This window comes from Apis dorsata, unplaced genomic scaffold (assembly GCF_000469605.1).
Source record: "Apis dorsata unplaced genomic scaffold, Apis dorsata 1.3 scaffold_222, whole genome shotgun sequence".
Taxonomy (NCBI): Eukaryota; Metazoa; Arthropoda; class Insecta; order Hymenoptera; family Apidae; genus Apis; species Apis dorsata.
Genome location: NW_006263504.1, coordinates 398,754 through 404,329, shown reverse-complemented (window position 1 = coordinate 404,329; position 5,576 = coordinate 398,754). Strand labels below are relative to the sequence as shown.

At 41.9% G+C, this 5,576-nt stretch overlaps 1 protein-coding gene and 1 long non-coding RNA gene across 12 annotated transcripts in view; both read right to left on the bottom strand.

The window, feature by feature from the left end:
- The window catches only part of LOC102681371 (dystrophin, isoforms A/C/F/G/H-like), a 428,634-nt gene that overhangs the window by 219,814 nt on the left and 203,244 nt on the right, over window positions 1-5,576 (bottom strand). The window lies entirely within an intron of this gene.
- The window catches only part of LOC116185608, a 12,636-nt gene continuing 10,290 nt past the window's right edge, over window positions 3,231-5,576 (bottom strand). Inside the window, exons 2-4 of one of the 2 annotated variants that reach the window (XR_004150472.1) lie at window positions 4,764-4,769; window positions 3,496-4,054; window positions 3,231-3,433 (exon numbers count right to left, since the gene is read on the bottom strand). This is a non-coding gene — a long non-coding RNA (uncharacterized LOC116185608). The remainder of the gene's footprint in view (window positions 3,434-3,495; window positions 4,055-4,763; window positions 4,770-5,576) is intronic. The other variant, XR_004150473.1, reaches the window with a different exon arrangement.

Below are 5,576 nucleotides of genomic sequence, written 5' to 3'. Positions count from 1 at the left end.
AAAGTGCCCCCCGCGAACCGCTTTACTTACACTGAACAATTAAAAAAAAAAAAAAAGGAAAAATATCGTTGCGCGCAGAATCTTTTAGATGCTTGCCAAGATTTTACGTTTAAAAGTATCTCTAAAATCTGATTCTATTTCAATCCTTTAAATTGCAACAATCAACCTGAAAAAAGATTTTAAATTCCAACGTGATCCCTTTCTCTTGATTATAAATTAATACCTACGATAGAATCTTCGATACCAGCGATTAACAAACATTCGCAAAGAATATTTCCCATGATTGAATATCATCCAATATTACAAAATCCTTTGTTTCTCCAACCTCCAAAAAAATTCGTACCATCATTCCTTCCCAAATCCTTCCCTCCTTTTAATCATCTTCCTATCCAACGAGCGCGCAGGGCTCTCTCTCCCCCGTAATCAAAGAGACACCGCGGCGCGGTGCTCTCTCCTCGCGGTTTTCACTCGCGTCGTCTGTCGAAAGAACTGTCGCATCTCCTCCTCGCGAGCCACGCGTGAAGTCTCGAGGATCTCTTGCCCTCCCGGGCAGAGGAGGGGAGGAAACGAGGGAAAGCGAGGCATAAAATTGCATTTGCCTCGCAGCTGACGGGCAGCGTCGTACGTGCACCCCTTCTTCCGTTTGCTCGTTTGAAGGGCCGGCGACCCGTGCGGCCCTCCTCGTTCGTCCCTCCGCACCGGCGCCGATTTAATCAAGTCCAGCCGCGGAAAAATATTATGCCAGGACTCTCGATCCCCCGGTCGACGACGACGACGAACGGACGACGACTTGGTTTCATAGTAAATTCGCCGCGCGTACGTTGCAGAAGGTGAGAGAAAGAGAGAAAGAGAGAAAAAGAGACACGGCGAGAAAAGGTTTGTTTGGAAGAGAAGGGATGATACTTCCGGATTCGTTTCGAATTCACGCCACGCGTTACTTCTTCCGGTAAATATTTACAGGTAGATCGCGTAGGCGTAGATCGTCTTACTTGCTCTAATTGAGACGGATTGGACGGTCTGTGAGGGGTTTGTTTCGTAGCTTTAACGGGGAAATCGATTTCTCTTTAAGTAAGTTGGCGAGATTATTGTATCACGTTTCGATCATCAATGTTTCAAAGTTGCAAAAATATTATTTTTTTTTGGAATATTATTCTTTGGAATAATTTCTATTGAACGCAACGTGACAATTTCTACGATTTCAAATCGCGCGTGAACGCGAAGTTAATGAAGTTTGTTTAACACACGTATAAATCGTGTTGCACGATACACGTTTTAGAGACGATTTAACTCGAGTCTCGAGTCTCGCGAGGCAGCAGCCCAGCTAATATGTTAATGGTAACAAGCGCATCCGGATAATAGAATATAACGCTCGATCGAAGAAGCCGCGAGTATCGCGCGAAGGATGAAAGTTATAGATGTAAGATGGTATTGCTCCTCTCAGGATCGAAGCACCACTCAGAGAGAGTAGGTTCGATTGTCTCATGCATTGTACAGGCGGCAAGGGATCGGAAATGCCTCGAGAAATTGATATTGGCTCCTTCGTATAACTTGCACGAGGCCGCCGAATTGGGACAATTCTATTATCTTCGAGGCCGCGATGTTTCGAGTACTGTTTCCAAGATTTAAGACGGTTTAATTCGCGAATCGTTCGACGTCGAAAACTTCTCGAATATACGTTGGCTCGTTTCCGAATTCACCATATATATCTATAAAGAGGGGAATGAAGATCGATCCTCGAAAAGAGAGAGAGAGAGAGAGAGAGGATAGAGGGAGGATTAAATCACCACAGGAGACAGCGTTCAACGGTGTCGTCGATTTCTTCGTTTTCGAACGGGACGCTTGTCGCCTTGTTAAAATTTTCCAGGTCGAAGACACCTTTTCGGTTTGGACACCGTTTCTCTCGATGACGAAGTCACGGGGCCAAACCCCTTTTCTTCGTGGATGAACTCGTCAAGCGCGGATTAAGCACCAACGCGGCCTTTCAACCAAGATTCTTTCTGCTTTCTACCACTTTTCCTCGATCCTATACGAAACGTACCTTTCCCTGTGTACATGTAATTCCATCGCGAGATTTCCATACGCGATTCTGAATTACTTTTAATTGGTGGAACGGTTTAATTGGCTCCAGTTTTTTGACGAGAAATCGCTACGCGAAATCGGCGCAAATAGGAGGAACGAACGAAATTGAAGGAAATTATTTCGCAAAATTAATTAAAATTATTATTTCACTTAAGACTGATAAATTTCGATTTTCTTTTTTATTAACAATAAAACTTACTTGAAAGAGAAAACGCTATTTTGCATTATCCATCAGCCTTGTATATGGCAGGAAGGCCATCGACTCACACGTTTCAATTTTTCCTTCCTGTATCCGGGTGCGGTGCACGCCTCTATAATGGGCATAATGAATCGGTGGGACGAGAGCAAGAAACCCGACTAGCTGGGAGGAGAATTCGCGACCAACGAAAGTAAGTCTGAAGGGTGAAAAATCGTAGTAGTGACTAATGATTTCTCGCTTGACCTGGTTCCCAGTTTCCCCGCCACTTTGAACGGGGCACAACACGCGCGTTTTGTGTCCGGGCGCGTATTCGTTTCTCCACGTTTTTTAAGGCTGCAAGGCCGTAGGCAGAAAAGGGATGAATGCGAGGAAAAAAAGGATGATTATTTTTTTTCTCCCCTCTTCTTTTTTTCTCTTCTCTCTCTCTCTCTCTCTCTTTTTTTCGCGCTGTTTTCACGACGTCGAACACCACGTAAATTCCACTCGTTTGTGCGGCGAACGAGTGACCGGTTAATTACAACGATGCCAAGGTCCGTCGAACAGTTGTTGGTAAATTGATAAAAGGGAAAAAAGAGAGAGAGAGAAAGAGAAATTGAAGGGGTGAAACGACAGAATGGAGGCGCGTGAAGCTCGACGAAATTACTTTGTACGAACGGCATCATGTGCTCTTCTCTCGCGGTGTACCGCGAGCAGTCGCCTCTCGAGAAAGAAACGCTTCAGAAAATAAAAAATACCCATAGACGCCAACAATAGCACACTCTGCGAGTCTAGACTCGAAATAAAACCCCGAGTCCCACTGTGAAATAACCGACAGGCACACGCGTTTCTTTCCAACCGTTCATTCCGCTGCGATTCGAGTTATATACCATACGTTACACTATTGGTTTTTAAAATAAGAGTAATTATCAGCCGATTCTTCGAGAAAAATGATTATACACTATCTCTTTCCAAAGGTATCTCGAGGATCAACGTTTTCTAATTCTCCTTTTCTTTTTTTCTTTTTTCTAATACGATCCTTTTATACGTAGGTGTGATTGATGCACAATTTTTCTTCGTAAGAACACGTATGAAAATGATATACAGAATAGGATCCTCGTATTCGTGATGGATTGGCTCCAAGATCTCCCGGGGATACCGCAGAGATAGAAGCAAATCCTATTACATGTACGTAACTATACATATATATTAGACGCGTATAATACATGCTGTATACATACCTACGATAATATTTTATTTATTACACGAGATTGCGCGTGAAGATCTAAATTAATGTGATTTGGTAACCTCCATTGCGATTAGATAACGCACGCAAATATAATACGCAAATTTTTCGATCAACCTGGACGATGAAATCCTAAAGGAAATATCTATCGTGTTAAAATTGTTAACGCACAACGATTTTTTCACGGAAGTATTTTCAATATTTAGAAGATTAATAATGTAAAATTGAAAAAAAACGTACATTTCGTAAAACCGATCGATCAAACGTAGTTGCTGCAACTCTTTCTCGATACACGACCGCACAATCCTGATGAAGATTAAGTATCTCGAAGGCAGAGTAGAGTCGTACACGAGATACGATACGGTGGATGTAATGAACGTGTCCTGGCCGCGTCATTAATAATGTATGAGCACGTCAAGCTCACGCGAAGTTCACCTAAACTTCAAGACCTTCTAAATACCACCCCCTCCCCCAAACATTCCTCCCTTGCCACGTATCACGCTTTCAAACAATTCAAATCCTAATGTAAAAATCGATACTCGGGATATCCTCTGCTTGCATCCGCCCCTCAACATGATTGATTAAGACAATCTCCTAAGTCGGCAACTCTCGACTTTTAACACACAGGAAATCAAGCAGATTTCAAAACTTCTGGAAAGTCGACGACGACGAAGCGTTCGATCCAACGGAAATCACGATACTGAATATTCTCACGACTCTACGAGATATAAATAATATGCGTATTAACTCGCTCATTGTTTTCGAACGAAGCCTAATACGAAATGTCGAAACGAAAACAAAGCGATGGAAACACGTTGTGCGTCGCTTAAAATTTATTAAGCCGTGTTTATATACAAGGAAAGGAGGATCGTCACCGTATTCTATAGAAATCAAAAAAGTATAAACAAGATATCGCAATCGTGTTAATAAGAAGATTGTAATATATTTTCGCAAGAAAGAAATTCAAAATTCTCAGTTAAATAATCTTGATAATTAAATGAAATTTAAAGAAGGAGCGGAGAAAATATATCAGTTTCAACGAATAACTCTATCTATATAAAATCCAAACAATTCTTTAACACACGAAACGGCGACAAAAGTTAGAGAGACGATCTTTTCGCTCGATCCTCGTGATTTCGCTCGCGTTCTCGCTGGCTATTCGTCATAGCCATTGGCTCGGACCCAAATCCAACCTATAAGAAGGCACTTAAGTGCGAACACAAGGAATCAATTTGCACGTTGCCCACCACTGCTTTTTCCTACCCTCTTCTATTTCTTCGCCGCCCTCTCCTTCCTTCGAGACGAAGAACAGAAAGAGAAGACGGATTTGGAAACGATTGAAAACGTCCAGAAGGATCTCTGGCGAACGTCTGTCCATCGAAACGATCCTCCAGATTATCGATCGATCAGTGAAAAAGAAAAAAAAAAAAGGAGGAGAAGGGTGAAAAAGGAGAAGAGAATCGTATGCACTCGCGCGTTACTTTCGTGAGAGAATTCCTTTTCCGCGAGTCACTCTCGACGCGCCTTTTTCCACGAGAAATTCCTCGAGAGAGAAAGAGAGAAAAAGAGGAAAAGAGAGAGGAGCCTTTTCTGTGGCGGAGGGGAGGTGATTTATGGATGAAAATCGTGGATGGAACAAGCGTCGACGCGAGAATATTTCCTCGCGAGAATTGATCGTTTGTCGGATTTTTATCCAATATTCGTTTCGGATCGTTTCGTGCGCGTTTACGTGGTTCATTTCTGCCAATTTTTGATAACGTTTCTATCTTGTTATCTTGCTTTTCTGGAAGAAAGTTTATTGGTCTCTTCGTCTTATGAATTTATAGTGGTCAATTTTTATTTAGAGAGAAGAGAAATTTAACACGATGAGAAGAAGTCTTGGAAGAATTGGAAGATCATCTTTACCATGCAATTACAATTAATAAATAACAAGTGACAGAGTTGTATTATTTTTGCTCTTTCGTTTTGCAACGATGAATAAGTAAACTTGAATAACTCGATAATCCAATTTCGACCGACATTTTTCCATATCAACTTTTGTGTTTATTTTTACACTCCAAATTCAACCCTCTGAAT